The sequence below is a fragment of the Eutrigla gurnardus genome, assembly GCF_963514095.1.
Source record: "Eutrigla gurnardus genome assembly, chromosome: 1".
In the NCBI taxonomy this organism is placed as follows: domain Eukaryota; kingdom Metazoa; phylum Chordata; class Actinopteri; order Perciformes; family Triglidae; genus Eutrigla; species Eutrigla gurnardus.
Window position 1 is genome coordinate 24,647,599 of NC_139915.1, and position 17,461 is coordinate 24,665,059.

Consider the following 17,461-nt stretch of genomic DNA (forward strand, 5'->3'; position numbering starts at 1 on the left):
CATGTCATTCTCTGGACTAAAGTGTTGCAGGCTGACAGAGAGACCTACTGACTGACCACTGACAGGCATCAGCATACTTAATTCCTCTACATGGGCAATTTTCATAGATCTTTACAAACCTTAGATGAGAAAGGTAAAAAGTGACAGTAAAAAGCACCTATTTTGCAGCGTGTGTCACTCAACTACTTACTCAACTTACAGTGGCACAATACAAACTGTTGGACCTAAAAGATATAGTACCTCAATGTGGTGGGGATTTTGTATATCATAGATGTTTGGCAAAAATAAATGAGGGCATAACGGCATTTCACCTTGTGAAATCTTCACAAAATGCTGAAAGGATCCCCAGTGCAAAGGCCAGTAGAAAATGTCAGTGGTTCAGTGTGTTTTAGTGGATTTCTCTACTGTGCAAAATATGAAATCATCAATAAGACAGACTCTCTCTTGAAGGATACCTAGCCGCTGTTTGAGGAATTTAATCTCATACAGCAGTCAGGCTTATCTCAAACATTTCTAAGAGGCTGTGAAAATCGCATTTTTGAGAAATATAAAGAAAAGCAACACATTTGGAAAAAAGAAATGTTGACTGAATATTATTTTATCCATACAAATGTTGCCTGTATGACTAGAATCATGAATATAATGATGTTTTTGCTTGTCCATTCATATTACAAATATAGTGAACATCACCTGGCCTAAACTAGGATGCATGCAAACCATTTTATTCTCTATGTAAGGAGGTAAAACAGACCTGACTCCTAATGAAGCATCGTGCCCTTGAGAACTCTCCTCTTCTGCCTTTTCCTTCGCCTCCCCTCTCCAATCTCCCTCTACTCATATGAAGTTGTTAGCAGCTTGCACCCTTCCTCCTGGGCCATATGAAGCCGTTAGTGGCCAGCACAACCATAGAGTAATGCGATGTGAAGACAATGAAATATTATGCCATACTACTGCATAATTGCCTCTTAGCCCAAGGGAGCTCTTGCGGAAAAATGAGCAGTGCGTTGAGCCTAATGGAGCTACCCGCCGGTGGTGGTGGTGGAAGCCGAGGGGTGGAGTGAGGTGAGGCTGCCTGCTCCCATATCTCAGCGTAATCCTGCATTAGGCAAACTCACACTCTTTGATCTAGCAGTTAAAAGTCTTGGTATTACGAGATCCTGGCATGATTAGGTCCTACCTCCCCTGCAGGAGAACAAATCGCTCTGAAAAAGGGTGAAAGAGGCAAATGGAGGCTGCCTGCCAGAGGAGGTAAAATGAGAGTGGGAGAGGAAGGAGGGTATTACTGGTGGGGTGGTGAGTAAATCTTGTGGGAAGAACCTTTTATTTGGAGGTGCGTTGCCTTCGATAAACTGCCGCAGTGGATGGAGACTCCCTGCTAGTTCCAATGAATGAGGCCTTGTGTGTGCCGATAGGAGCCCTGCTGACCGTCTTACAATCTTTTTTAAAATGTCTTTCTTCCTTCTTTCCAACCACCCTTCCTCGTTTCCTCCTATCCTCCACTCTTTTCATTTTCTCTGTCAGCTCCTGTTAAGGCATGCTTGGTAAGCTGGGTGGGGACACATCTGTCTCGGCAAATTACAGTGATTGGCATGACAGTGGGGTTGCATGTTGCAACACAGCTGCAGTCTATCTTTTTGTCTTCGACCTCTACCCTCCGTTTAGGGTTAGAGGTCAGTCACCACACCCTCCCTTGATGTACCTCATACTGCCCCCTCCCCGGATGTCAGAGTTCCTGTCCAGATGCTGCACTTCCTCTCTTATGCTTTTTGCCCCCTTGCCGACTTGGCTTCTTCAACCCCACACATTCACCTGAAAAGCTCACAATATTTTATAAGGTGAAGAAAAGGAGATATTTCAAGAGCATTTATGCAGCTAGAAAGAATGCGTTTGTTGCTCCAAATTTTTGAGAGCTGCAAGTATTTTAAGAAACAATTAAACATCTAGAAAGTGTGCCACACTCCACAGGGTTTCAACAACCATGTAGCAGCAGCAGCACTGACCACAACCATATGTTTAGTGCCACTAAAAGACGTGTGTGTGTGTGTAGAACCAAACAACTGCATTATCCGAGCTTTTTTCCCCAAATGGGAAAAGACATGAATACTGTCTGTCATTAAAAACTCAGCTATAGAGCTGAATGTAGGTTTCAGAAGCACTACGCTTTGAAACAAGTGACAGATCCTGTCTTTGTTATCATCTTTCTCTCTGGTTCATGAACTAGAGATTAATCCTAGGAACATGTTTCTTGCAGTAAATCCGGAGGGGGGTCCTGTTCCACTTACTACAATGGGTCCCCTCTGGCCATATTATATATTATCATGACATGCATGGGCAGACAGAGAGCTCCGGATTAAATACAAATAACATTAACAGCGACGGACCTGGCAGCCAAATCCTGCTGCACATAAAGGACTGGCCGAGCCATCGAGCCATCATGGTCCAGACCACTCTTACTTCGGTCTTACTCGTCCTCCTTCTCCATTATTGCAAACCAGTTGAAGTGATTGCATTGACAAGGAAAGTAGCAAAACAAAACAAAAAACCTGTATAACTGTGCTTTTATTGCAAGGCTTAAGCTTCACATGTACGTAAAAAGCGAAAACACATTTATCTGCCTCTCTGGTTGACTGCCACCCACCCGCTCCTACTGAGCCAGAGAGAATTTGTTGCTGTGAAGCACTTGCAGAGGCACAGTGAATCTGGATTTGATTGAGGGGATCTCTTGTGCACTAGTGAAGGATTAAATGTGATTGACTTTACACCCCAGGAAAACAATGGGCGGAAAATACCCTGGCTTCAAGGATTTGCTCTGCCTGCTCCCCAAGCTAAGTCACTCTTAAACAATGGCTGAACCTGTGTAGCTATTGTCACTTCGGAGAGCTCAGTTATCAACGAGGTGGATGACAAAATATCGGCGAAATTGGTTACTAAGTGGACATTATAGCACAATAGTAGAAGTTTTAAAGCAGATAAATGATGTAGCAGATGTTTTCTAATTCACATATTAATTACTCAACTCATGCCTCGGTGCCGAGCTGCTCATGACTAATCTTAAAATGTATTTAGTAAACGTAGCGATCTGTGACGCTGGTACAAACAAGCTTGCTCCATGACAAAGCCACACGAAGGTTCCAGGGTTTATTAACAAATCTGCTGCAGCAGGGCTCATATGCAGCAGTGAGACCTTTCTGTGCTTCTGATTTCATTCTGTTTGATTGCTCAGTTCTGTGAAGAGTGCACAGGGTCGATCTTGCGACTGCAGTCAGAGATTTGAGCTCTATTATATACCGGGGGGCCACCCACAGGTATTGTGTGTCAGTCAGAGAAGCGGCTGACAAGGGAAGGTGTTTGCTCCTTGACCCGTGGCGGCCTGCTGTTGAGTGTCATTCCGCTTATTGAGTGGAGCTGAGGGGAGGCTTCTGTTGCAGACTGTTCCCCAAAGACCTCTGGCAGAATAGTTATGATAAGAAAGACAAAACAACCCTGTCAGCTTTGTGCTCACATCTCACCCCCAATTTTGATTTCATTTTCTTGTCTCATACCGTTTTGAGGGAACAAAAGCAGCAAAGACAAAAGGACTGAATTAGCATGTGCGCGCGTCTTTTTCTTTTACGCAGCCTTAGCAATTTCAACATTCCTTACTTGATTTGATATTTGGAGACAATTTGTAAAGTGTCTGCAATCAATAAGCTTTGATTTTTTACAGTCATGCTCCCGTCTCTCTGCGAACACGACAGGTTTGTCCGTCTGCGGCGGGTGTGTGTTGTCTGCGCTTGTGTGTCTGGGTGCCGCTGCGTCTCCATCAGCCTCCTGCAGACAGAACAAAAGCAGCCATGCCTTTGTTCTTTCCATCTCCTTCTTCCTCCTGGCTCACACTGTGCCAAGCTCGCGGTGGGTACACTCCAAGGCCTCTGCCTGCCTGTCACACATACACATATATACTTTTGGGAAGCCTGGAAGCCAAAGCTCAGACAGTCTATTCATGCTTGGCCCAGAGCGGAAAGTATTTTGGGTTTCAGTGTTCTATTTTTGGTTTGTGCTTTCTTATAAATGCCTTTCGTTTCAGCTGGAAGCCGTACTTTTTGACGGACAAATTACACATAGTGAACGGCACTTGTAGGGGGACCGACAGAGCCGGGGTCACCTTCGTGAATTAATGTTTGGAAATCTACGTAAATGAGCCCAAAAAATGTGTCCATTCGTTCATGGACAGGATATTAAAAAAAAATCAAGAACATTAAAAAAGAGTTTAAGATTGTGCAGCCAGTCACATGTAAAATCCGAGTGAAGTGCATGCCCGTGTGGGTGTGTGGACTCCTGTATGAGTAAATTTGCTGTTCCTCCAGACGGCCTGGAGGGAATAGAAGCTGAAGAGTGTCTTCCACAACAAGCTGACATGTATATGGATTCATTCCCTTACTGGAGCAAGAGAGTAGGCCAAAAGAGATGCCGTAAACAAAGCAGAAAACAAGAGGGAGGCGGGTAAATGACGGAAGTAAGCCAGAGAAAGTAAGACAGAGAGAGAGAGAGAGAGAGAGAGAGGGAGAGAGAATAAGAGGGAGACTGTGGGGATGTATGACAAAAAGAAAGAGACAAAAAGCGACAGCGAGTGAATAGAAAAAGGGAGGGGAAAATAGAAAATTAGACAGGCATGTGATGCAAGTTTGTCACAGAGGGAGAAATAAACAAAGACTCTGCGACAAGAAGTGGAGGAGAGTGATGGGAAGAGAGAGTGGGCGACATTGGCAAGAATAATAAAATATGCACAGCAGTGAAGGGTGCTCCATATCCAGCAGCTTATGAACACACATCACTTAAAGCTCATTACTGATGATAATAACTGTTAGGTGACTTATGAGGTGCAGCACTAACAGACCACTGCTTCTATGCGCATTAACCTTTATTACAATAAGAAGTTTTCCAAATCACTTTCATGTGGTAATAAGTCAATGTAGCTTTCTTGGGTCTCGCTGTAATCACTGTTGCTCATGTCTCTGGCTTTCAGTTAGAGGTAAGTCACACTAAACATGTACACATCAATCCCCCTAAAGACTGTATGTAAACCACGAAGGCTACAAATGTAAATGCTTAAATTGGCACCTTAACGTGCTCACAATGACAATTCTAGTTTGTTGTTTAGCAAGCTACTGCTTACCATCTTAGCTTAGCATGTTGTCAATTGCAAGTAGGAATTAGCAGGTATGTTGGGTATAAACTCAGTCCCGACAATCCACCCATCATTTTTCGAGATATTAAAACCAGAAATGTCCACCTGCTAGGAAACATCATCTAGGAAACATGAATGTGTAATGTGCTCTCAGGGCATCACCAAGGTCATTTAAATGCATCCCGGGGGGAATTTTATTATCCCCTGCAAACTTCATGGCAATCTATTACATCTGTCATGATATTTGCCTGGAGCTAAAAACAGAAGTTGAACTCAATCTTTCAGAAACGGCATGAGGTCAAGTCCTGAAGACAGACGAGCTTTAGATGGAATTGAGTTTCCTATTATCATTGAAAGGATTGCTAATTAATAAAGTCAGGCATCAGTAATGAGTATTAACTGGATTTTTTGTTTAACATGGGATGATGTAACACCGTCAAGCAGGGTCAACCAAAATTGAAGAAGTCCAGAAATCAACCATCCTCCCCTTCTGGTGTCCTGATAATTAGATACGTACAAAAAGGGACTCATGTTCAGACTAAATCAGCTCTCTATCTGCTTCTCTCTACCACCCTACACAGTATATGATAGCAACACATAGGACCCAGATGGCTCTGCTCGGCTGGCACCAATATGCCTGATTAAAAGTCTCTTAAATGTCAAACTAGGCCGCTGATTTTTTTAAGAAACTTCACGGTCCAGAAGGAAGTCAGTGTCCGCCCCCTCCCAGTTGGTGACCCCTGCCGTAGAGACACTCCCTGGGATTTGATATTGCCTCGCTCTGTTACACTTACAATGCCTCACCTATGCAAATCCCTTTCCACTGCAGGGCCACTGCACGGAGGGCGGCATCGATCCTAGGCGGGGCACAATCGCAATTACAGCTCGTTAGGAATGAGGTGAAAGCTCATTAATTGGAGATGAATGGGGACAGAGTCTTGGAAAGGTGCCCGTCTACCTACATGAATCACAGAATACCTCTCACTGCTAACTCATGCAGCTCCGCAGTGAACAAACAAAAAGCCAAGTAGATCAGCATAATGACAAGGCGACATAAGTACAGACGCGATTAGTGATCCGCCGTTGCCGTCGACTGTACTGCAGTCACAAAAATTCCATTTGGACGACAGAAGTTGGAATCTTTTCTTGACACACAGTGAGGAAGACTTAATGTGAAGCAGTGACAGGCTGCCTGTTGGATGCGGAGGATCCCGGAGCCTTTTGGGAGCGGAGCTATTTTTCTGCAGGCTGCGGTTCTGAGCTGCTCTGTGGCTATTGTTCCTCAGCTGAGATAAGACTGGTGGCGGATTAGAGGAGAGTGCACCCAGAGTTCAGGTTGTGTATGGCTGGTGAAAGGAGAACACAGCATGAGAATGGGATTGGTTCTAGGAAGGGGACTGGGAGAAGGAGCGGGGATAATCAAAGGAGAGGGAAAAAAGGGAAGGAAAGACGAGTCAGCCGTTCCAGAGTGTGCCTCTTGTCATAATCTGCCTGTGTGGTCGTGGAATAGGGGGGACAGGGGAGTCTAATGACATGAGGACGTGGCTATGATGAATAGTCAATTCATGCCCTCCACCCCAGAGGGGGGCAATAGCACATTAATGGTGATAGGCCTTCGGCAAAGACCCACTTGCAACCCGCCCTCAACTGGCTCATATTCCCTCAGGGGATGTCAAGATTGCTCATCTACTCTTCTCTGCGGGGAAGAGAATAGAATTGAGAGCTGACATTGTGCCAATTTGTGGCACAAGGAGAACACTATAGCAGAAGCGTTGGCATTATATAGACATAGGTCACACAGAGGTCATGTATGTATCTAACTCATAGCAAGCGACAACATACATTTTCAAAAACTTGTCTTGGTTTATAATTAAAATTTGACGCTGTCAATAGCTCCTGCTAGGAATCGAATTTGGGATCTTTCAGTACAACCACAACAACATCCTGGTGCTTGAATCTCCAACTTTGCTCACCAGTCACCTGCAAAGCTCAGACTCAAATAAAGCCAACGTGCAGCTCTACACTTAAATAGGCGCCTTGCTGCGAGTAGGAAGAATCTCATACTTTTTTTTAAAACCCCTTTCTTTCGTCATTTTTTCCGTTATTGTGTGATAATCCGATAATCTCTCCCTGCAGCACAACAATGCAGACAGCCGAGAAATCTGCGGGAAATTAAGTTCCATCACCTCCACGCTGAGCGAAGCTGACAGTCACTGTGCCTTCCTTGGGCTGTCTCTCATTAGCGGAGATGAATGCACGCTGAAATACTGACATATTCTACTCCACAAACTGGGTTACAAACAAAGGAAAGCAGCAAATATTTTCTTGTGGCAACATTACACAACCTGAACTGCGTATGACCTCAGTTTTACTATTTGTACAAAGCCAGCAAGTCTAAACTCCAGAGACAAATTCACCCCGAGAGCACTTAAAAAATAAAGTGTAATGCCACTCATGCCATTCCTGAACTTCAAAGTCGAGGCTCATTATCAAGCATAAAATGAGGGTAAAACTGCAGCAAATTAGAAAAAAATGGAGCAATAAGTTCAACGGAGAGGCATAAATATTCATTATGTCAAAAAAAGAAAAGAAAAGAGGTGCATCTTCGGGCTGAAAGGAAAGCAGATAGAGAGATGCTAGGACGCTTGGTATTGATTTGTTCCCTTTATCCGAGAAGGCTACTTATGCTGGGGCGGCATTGTGACCTGTTTAGCAATCCTTCCAGTCCATGGTACACGTATGACCTCTGGGAAACGTGCATTAGTCGGGCTCTGGCAATGCAAATAGTTACACAGTTACGCAGAGACCTTGCCCTTTTTCTAAGCGTGTTGTTTTGACCTTCAGCTGAGTGCAGCCTCTTGGTCTGCGCTCCCCACATAACCAGAGGAGGATAAATACAGTAATGGTGGATTACCACGGTAAGCAGTGTTTACACGACTGTGCGTGACCTGATCCCCGTCACCCGGCGTTTCTGAGCGAATAAAACACAACATGACCGCAAACAGATTAAAACAATGGGCGACATGAACTGAACAGTCAGTGAACACCGACAGATTTCTATGAGCCGCTGCTGCACATGCAGTGAAAATGTAGCCGACAAGCATTTGATAAAAAATGACTTTAACTTTTAAAATGGTAAAAGGCAATGTATCCCTGTGGTTTCACTTCTACAGATTCATCCCTCTTTGAAGGACAAATGAAAATCAGAATACAGAATATGGAGCCAGACAAGTGGCTTCAAATCACACGTTGTGAGACTGGATAATTTGTTTTTCATGTTTTAATGTTTCCCACACAATGCACACATGCAGGCACAGACAGTAGCACGTTCCTCTGACATCCACCGCCTCTAGTCCAACTTTCAGATATAGGATGCTGCAATTAGCTACAGTCTAATTAAAGCACACTGTAAAGTGTCTAGCTACAGCTTGAGGCAGTATCATTGTTTTCTCCAGTTTAGTTGCATGTGCACAACACGAAAGCCTTTCCCATGCTCATAATGATGTCTATGATATGCTTCACTCTTCTGCTCGGTCCAAACAATGTCTGCCCCCTCGGTCCCGGTCTCTGCACTACAACCAGTGAGCTCCACAGGACTAAGAGTCTAAAGTGCTGGTGTCTATGTTAGTGTGCCTGCTGTCTGTCCTCTTCAGCCTCCATTAGATCAGACATCCCGACAGCCCAGAGAGAAGCTTCTGGAGTCCAGTCAGACCTCTCAGCTCGGTCCAGCCTGATTCACTCTGACAGGGCAGAAGCCGCGCACATGAAATATGACCTCGCTGTAAGGCCACTGCCTTTTTCAAACTAAAATTAAGGTAAGCAGACATATGAAGGCCACAACATGAAGGCTGTTACATAGTCGGATGCAAGAAAACATATATGCATCTGCTTCTGTCTTTGGAACCAAACCACATTAATCTCAAAATAAACAGTCAGACAGAGTTATTTCTCTCTGAAAAAGAACAGAAAAGGTCCTCATACAGCCTGCCCTCATTTACATGCCATGCTTACCGAGCTCCACGCAGGTGCACTTGAGTACAGTACCGAGTGGAAGAACCAACACTGAGTAGCAGATGGTCATTTGCATTATTTGCTTCTGCACCATTGTGGCTCTTTGGATGGGGGCGTATATGCAGAGCAAGTTACAAGTTGTGGCTCAACTACTCCCAACATGAGAGGGGAAATAGTCTGACGACGTTATCCTAATGACCCTGATGAAAGAAAGGGGCACAGGCCATAACGTGGCCTTTCTACTGCTTACCGTGTTGGTGGAGTTTTACGGATAAGGAAAACATTTATGCTCTAGATGATCTGATGATCCCCGCGACCCTGAATACAGGATAAGCGGTAGACGAGGATGGATGATCTGATGATGATTTTAGCATTTAAAGAAGCTTGTTTTCTATTGCAATGTGTAAACAATGTTTTTGCAACTGGGTAGTGAAACATGTTCAGCATATAGTTTTTCTCTGGAATTCTTCCCATGCTGATTATTATCTCCCATTTGTTCACTGGCTATAAACCTGTCATACATATTGCAGCAGGCATAAGACAGGCGTGTATTGAATTCTGTTTTTATTAAACCCTTCCCGTTGTCATTTTATTTTATTACATTGTCTTACCCCTGACATTTCATCATAAGCTTTTTTGATTGATTGTATTGTCATACAGCATCAAAATCAAAATTCTAGATCCCTTGATGGCATTTAAGTCAATATTTGACAATACCGCATGAGATGATGCATATTTATTTTTACAAGGGATGTGTTTTGCAAATTTCATTAGCTATTCACAGCGACCACTGTTAATCAAAGTGTTTTAAAATTCACAGGGAGAGCTTGCATATCAATACTGCTGAGCACCTGTCCCCGAGGAGTAAGACACCACACAACAGCAGGCAAAAAGAAAGTGTCATTTTGATTGAAAATAAAGGAATACATAATACTGATGTGAATTAATTTGGTTTGGCTAACTGAGGCTGATTTACAAGTAGACTATTACTATGCTGTGTGCTTATGGTAACATAAAACAAAACAAAAAACAACAACTGCTGCTGGTGTATCATGATAGCTTGAAGCAAAACTCACATCAGCTCAGTCTCACTCCAGAGGAACATCCTAATTCAGATCGTCTTCAAATTTGCTTTTTTCACACTCCTCAAAGAGCTGTCCCATAAAGGCAAGCTCATTTTCTTTAATGAGTCAACCACACAACAAAAACTCCTGAAGACCGTGCGATGAATGCAAATCGACCCCAAGGGTGCACTGTAGAAAAGGAGCTCTTGTAAACAAAACTGATTACTGAGGGGGAAAAACGAGCTGCAATGTAAACCTTGACTAAGCTAGTTCTATTACTAGCTAATGAGCAAATCCTTTAACACCTCCTGCTGTATTGCTATTCTTACATGCTTATTACATACAGTTGTTTATACACTGCACGAGTGGGACTGGTTTAAAAGCTGCTGATTAATGGTGTGTGGGAATCAGTGTTAAAGATTTTTGGCTTATTCCACAGTGACCTCGGGTTAAAGTATCGCTCTGCCAATATAAGCTTGTGATGGAAAAGTCATTAGCATTAGCACATTTCATTTTGAAGGTCGGATTGCTGTGATTGCTCCTAGAAATATGGTGTCTGCAGCAAGTCTGATTCCAGTCGTCTCTTTCCTTCAATACTGATCATTTAAACTGCTGCTCCTTTTGGATGGCATTACATTGTAAGGTACTACTGTTGTCATTCATGTTTGTCACATAACACCCACAAAATTCATCAGTGCCTCATATTTATAAATCCATATTTATATGACTACCACTAATAAGCCACTGGTATCATAATAATTACACAATCTCATCTTATTACAATTTGCAAAACCATATCCTAAAATATGTAGAAAAAAGTTGCGCAAAAAGAAAGATAAAAAAAGATAATACCAAGGAAAGAGACAGCTGTTGAGTGCTCATGGCTGAACAAGGATTACACAGTAATAATACTGTGTCAGTGTCTGCTGTGCACGGCTGCATACCTGAGTTTTATGACGCCTCTCTGTTGGCTGGGCCCCAGACATGTGGCTGCAGCGTGCCACGTGGGCTTCTCCACTAACCTCGCCAGTAGCAACAGCAGTGCCACTGGCCGCTCGGGAACCTCTGCCAAACATCTGTCAGCATGCCACCGACTTTTATAGGCCAAGTCCCCCCGAAAAAAAATAAAAAAACACCACTAATGAAACTACTGCTTTGTCAGGGATCTCTGCCAGCACAGTGTTTTAGGAAAGGCAGTGTCATTGTTGCAGAATAGTCATTAACATCTGACTGGAATACGGCTCGGGGAGTTACATGTCCCATAGAGTAACGTTGTACCCTGCATTTAAAAAGTCAATGGCAATCCCGTAAAAACACGCATGCCAATAAAAATGGATGATGCTGAGTGAGTAATCTGGGCCTCATCCCCTTTCCCGGATCCAATAACGTGCTACAACCATTGTGGAAAAAAAATCACCGCAGTAGGTTGATAAGAGTGCCAAGCTATGGATCACCCCACTGACGTAGCAGCAGAGGTTGATGTGACAACACAAGTCAAGAGAACTTCTTGCTCAGCTGTTACATTATAAGAGAATATATATGTTCGAAAATGTGTTCTTTGACGACGGAAAAACAAACCCACAAAAAGCTCTAGCTGACACACAATTAACATTTGTATTCTTGTTTGAGAGTAGGTGAGGGCTGCTTGCGAAGGCAGTGAACATGCAGTACTGATGTGCCCAGCGAGGATTCATTCTCCCACTACATCCGCTGTTTCCCTCAGGAGTGTAATCATCCTCCACGCGGTCTGGCTGCCTCCTTTAACCCCAACAAGAATGTCTTCTTCAATGCCAAAATCCCTTTCACAAAATGTGGATGAAAACACAAAAGCCCGAACCATTGAGCAGGATGAAGCTCATTCAGTCAGCGAGGCACAGAGCACGTTATCGCAGGGCTATGAACAGCTGCTTTACGCGCTTCGTCAAAAGGAATGCCAATGTTGATTCAAGCCATCTCCCATTCTATACGTCATGCTATTTGAAAGACATACCACGCCGCCCATTTTCTACCATAATTATTCACACACTCCCGGACCTACAAGGAGGCGCGCACATACGAAAAAGCTCCACCTCGTAGAGTACAACCATCCATTACTGAGGTCTAAAATACCACGCTGGGGCCTCACAAAGCTTAGCCTAGTATTCAGCTGGTGAGACAAGCAGCAAATGGAAGGTTTCTGGATTCCTCCTCCAGCTGTGTGGGCGACTCATACAAAACTATCCTAAAAACAATTAGCTGGCTCACACGCAAATATGAGGCCTGTAGTTACATGTACACATTTATAACGGGCACACATGGCTGGCACAAATGCCTGTAGAATGCACAACTCGCATACCAGGGGCAGAAAACCCATGCACACACCCATAGGTGTACGTCACCCCCCTCCACCACCACCACAGTTTGCCAAGGGTGGGCTGACAAGACCCATCCCGCTCACTGCTAACACATTCTTGCACCTGCTGCCTCCCTCCCGACTGCTGCTCATCCGCTCTCTTCGGGGAGCACACACACTGGATTCCACACTGGTGAGGTGGCTGAATGTCGAACAGTCATAATCTCCCTGCTACGTGCTGTTAACCTCTGACAAGTGTAATTCTAACTCGGCTTCTAACCCCCCCCTGCCAATGAATAAAACATATTTGCGCTGAGAAGAAGTCTCTGAGGGACTGACAGGAAATTAGGCAGATGAAGAAATGTTAGCAGGGGTTGGGTGGGGTCTCTACTCCAGTAAAGTGTAACTGTGAGACTTTTGATTTACGCTGAATGGGAGTTCAGATACTGTGTTTCTGCTTGGCTTTACGTGTCTGTGTGAACAGCGAGACAGACATAGGCAGAAATACAAACTGACAAATGTGAAGGCAGAATATTTCAGCAGTGTATAAGACAGCCGATTAAACAACACATGGACGAGACAGAGTCGGTCCTGTGGGCGTGGAGATGAAAGACTGAGAAGTCTGACTCCTTGCACTTCCTGCTGAGACATAGGAAGCTACCAGGATCCTGTCAGGAACAGGAGGGGCCAGTGTCTTCTGGCTCAGATTCTCCAGAACCTGTAAGTCTTTCTTTCACACACTATAGCCAGAAACAACAAGAAGAAGAAAAAAAAAAAAGGTTGGCAGAGTGACATCATTGCCTTTTTCTGTGTGTACACGGTGTGATCATCCCAGAGGAGAACAACATGATACATCACTCGCTACGCTTGTTTGCTGCTAATTCCTCTAAATCACGCTGAGGTATGCGGGAATAATGTCGTAAGCGTCTTATCGCCGTGCTCTCTGTGTAATGACATTTTCTACTGCTGCTGTGTAAATTCCTGTGGACACACTGTGGAGGATGTGGCACCGACAAACTCATTCTCCGCTAGCTAAACGATGACCTTTCCCCACTGGCAGTTGGCGAAATGGGGGAGCGCGGCACACAAGCAAGTCCTGATAGGACACATGGAGTGGAATGGCAGATGCGGCTGAAGGATATTGACGACTCCGAGAACTCATGAATATAAACATGGATGGATGAAAAAGAGGATGCAGTTATATCGGAACGAGGCGGATTATTCCGTCATAAAGGTTTTGTTCCTGAATGACTGTCTGCTTGCATTAGCAGGCTTCATTAATAACATTCATTAGTCATTCAGGGTGTATTTGAACAGAGCAGCGAGCATCTTCAGCCTCCCCTGGCTATCAGGGACTCGGATACACTTACACAGGCCGTGTAGTGCCTGCAGGGCAATTCAATTAGGAAAAGAGCATTTGATCACAATTAAGACTTAAGACTTGCATCCTAAAAGCATAATTTATCACCATCAAAGTCTATTGTATGACAATGTTAGATTAGGAGTCCTGGATATTTTCTGGAAGGTGACTTCCCAGAACGGTTATGGGTAAACAAGATTAGCCTTGTATGCGTCTGTCCTAAAAATGCAGAGCAGCACAATTAATGTCACAGACTGGCTTGTTTTTATTGTTATTCCTACAACAGATTCTGGTTGAACATGGGCCATTTGTTGGTCCCCTTTAGAGAGCAAAAAGAGGGATAAATCAATCAAAATGCACCCATCTGCAGGCTTCACTGTATCTCATCCTCAAATGAAACCGATGAACAATGCCCACCAAACAAAAAAGAACAAAAATTGTTGAAAATATAAATAAAAAGTTTGTGCTGACAGAGACTTTGCCATGTGGGAGAGGAATGAGCAAGAGTTTTCAAAGAAAAAGAAATGGAGGGTAGATGAAGACACAAGGAAGCAAGACAGGGCCATGTGTGAGTGGTCCCCAGTGCCAGCTGACCCGCTGTTGGCAGGTCTGGCTTGCGGGCCCACTGTTCGCTCTAAACAGCGCCCAGACACAGAGGGGAAGCCTAGGTAATTTGTCCACTTGTTTGGATAATCCACCATCTGCCACCCTGTGAAAAGCGCCAGACCAACCGCAATCCTTCATATTGGAACAAAATGCTAAACATATGAGGGCAAGCAAAAATGGAGTCCAAGTTCTTCTGAAGGCACGCAGATTTGCAAAACAAGACTCAATTAGGAAGCAATGGTTAGAAGGAATATGAATCTCCATATGTACTTACTGTACAAACAGGATGCTTTAGGCTGTGCATGTTGGTTATTCCTCTGACATTTTAAGTGGCTAGTTAAGGACTAGAATTAAGGGCAAACAATATAGCGGCTATTTTAGCAGTATCAGTATATTAGTAATGACTGAAAGGAGCAGATGTTATTTTTATATTAACAAAAGAAAAGGTTTTGACTCGAGGCAACAGTGTGATAGTAGCATTTTACAGGGATGCTTTCAAGGATCCGTCTGCAGTTGAAAAGTGGCATTTGGATATATTAGGCCCAGACAAATGTTTACTGAAATGCAATATGCCAACTACTAAACAAAGTTTATTAGAGGTCTCCATCTGCACAAGCACCCCAGTCAAAATATAGTAGGTAAATGCCTGGTGGACAAAATATCAATACTGTGGATCCTACAAGACAAAAAAAAATGCTGTTGTCTTGAACACAATTTCAACATTAATGGCAGTTTCTCCAAAAGTGGACGAGCAGGAGACAGACTGCCTCTTCACTGCATTGCCTTGGACAGAGGACAATTCTGATCCTCTGATGTTACCCTTTGCTTGGCTTTCTCCAAACAAGTCAGCACCACCCACAACAAGCACAACAAAAATGCCATTTGTAGAAGTGAAAGAAGCATAGAATGAGAGCAGCAGACACTCAAATGTCATGGAAAACCCATCTCAGACAGGTTTGCCATCCCGTCAAGAATTACTACTTTCAATTTCCTTGTTGTTTACAGGGACAGGAAACGGAGACACACAAAGCTTTATCTTTTGCATGACTGGGTTCTCAAGCAACCTTTAAGAAATAGGGAAATTACTTTCCAGATCCTTTCAGAGGGCAGGATCAGGGCAAATGCATGCATATTCCAACCAATTATTGGATGCCAGAACTGGCAACAAATATAACATGGGTAAAAAGCATGCCAATCTTTTGAGGCTATATGTGCCATCAATACTGAGGGAGCTCCTTCAGGATGTCAGCATGAATAAAAGAAAGAAACTGAACCTGACCTGTTGAAGATTAGTTTGAATTCCATGCTTTAACCACCTTCAATCTAATGCAGGAGTTACTGTACCTCAGCACCGCCACGAATGAACAAGTGAAATGATAGGAGAGGAATGGATCCGTGAATGAGAAATTCAGTGAATGACTCCTTTTGTTAGAAGATTGCACTTCGAACTATTCTTCTATTGTATCTCCTTTGACAAGGTGAATTGCAGCACCGGCTCACAGCGCTTTGAAGTGCCGTGAAATGACACTCACACTGTACTTTCATGAGAGGATGTATTGTGTCACCGGCCGGTGGTGTGACTGGGCCGGGAGATGATTACAGAGGCTGTGAGGTGAAGAGGTCCTGCTTTTTTAGTCCCTTAGCCTGAAAGCAAGGCTGAGGGCTACACCGGTGTGCCACTATTTTAATCTAACAGACTGTGATTCATGGTCACTTGGAAACAAATGACTATCGGGGTAATCAAAGATTCTTCTTGAGCCATCGACACCTGATGGTCTTACACTAACACCCTGCAGGACAGAGCACCTCGTTTAATCATTTGGTAATTTACGATGGCTCCCTAGGGTAGTAGATGATTAAACAAATACTGCATTGGTCGCTCCACAATCAGGTAGAGGAACAACAGAGGTGTGCTGTGTGCTCTGGAGATTTTCTACCTACCCATACAGTGTGTTCACACAGAGATGAGAAACCCTTTTAGAAACCCATGTATTTCAAAGGAAGGCTGGTACTCTCAGCACTAAGGCACTGCAACATGACTGTGAGAATATTAAAAATGCTGAGACCAGGTCAACTTTTGAGGAGACAAAGTGCAAATGACATGTCACGCTGCAAATGATAAATGACAGGGTTTAGTGAAAACCAATCTGCAGCAAATGTCCCTCTTTTTACCTCTCTGTGCCCATCTTGTGACGTACCTACCAACTTCAGTGCTTGTTTCAGGGCTTTCCTCTCAGCTGGGCCACAAGTAAACAACAGAAAGAGAGGATGATCCCCACCGGTTGCCTAAATTTGTACGTAAACACATTACGTTTTAAGTGTATGTATCTGAATGTTGTGTTTTGAAGATTGGGACTAGTTCATTTTCTCAACACTTACCGGTGCACCTTGAGCATCTGCACGCTCTCCCAGAATGCTGAATGAGTGCAAATTGCTGTAATGAAGCCATTTCATTATGGGGATGAGCAATGCTGAATAAACAGGAACAACAGGGCCAACTGCTTCATGCAGCCATCTGTGGAAGTACTTTGGCAAGGAGTGGTGCTGTGTTTACAACACTGATGGCTAGCAAGAGGACATAGATGACTTTGAGCAAAGTGGAACAACAGCCACCTCCAACTTCCAGTGATCTGCAAACAAAACTAATGAACAGCATTGGAGTCTGATGAAAGCTTGATAGAGGGACCGCACAGGGCAGAGATTCAACTAAAGCGTTGTTGTGTCTTCTTTAAGTTCACAACTGATTTGGTAAACAACATCAATGTGCGCTTCAACTTTCCATGTGACTCAAATTAAGGAGTTGAATTATTACAAGCACAGGGAGAGAAAGTACAATTCTTGATAGATGATATATAGATAAGACAGCTGAAGAAGCTACATTGTGGCGGATGTCTTTTTGAATATACAAATGTGGCTGGGCG

The 17,461-nt window shown here is 43.8% G+C and overlaps 2 protein-coding genes across 6 annotated transcripts in view; one reads left to right on the plus strand and one right to left on the minus strand.

Moving 5' to 3' along the window:
• The window catches only part of shf (Src homology 2 domain containing F), a 94,771-nt gene that overhangs the window by 31,821 nt on the left and 45,489 nt on the right, over window positions 1-17,461 (minus strand). The gene's annotated exons all lie outside the window — the stretch shown is intronic.
• Window positions 16,552-17,461, plus strand: part of LOC311031861 (neuroplastin-like) — a 220,274-nt gene continuing 219,364 nt past the window's right edge. Inside the window, exon 1 of the mRNA XM_084038394.1 lies at window positions 16,552-16,557. The gene's annotated coding sequence lies outside the window, so the exon portion shown is untranslated. The remainder of the gene's footprint in view (window positions 16,558-17,461) is intronic.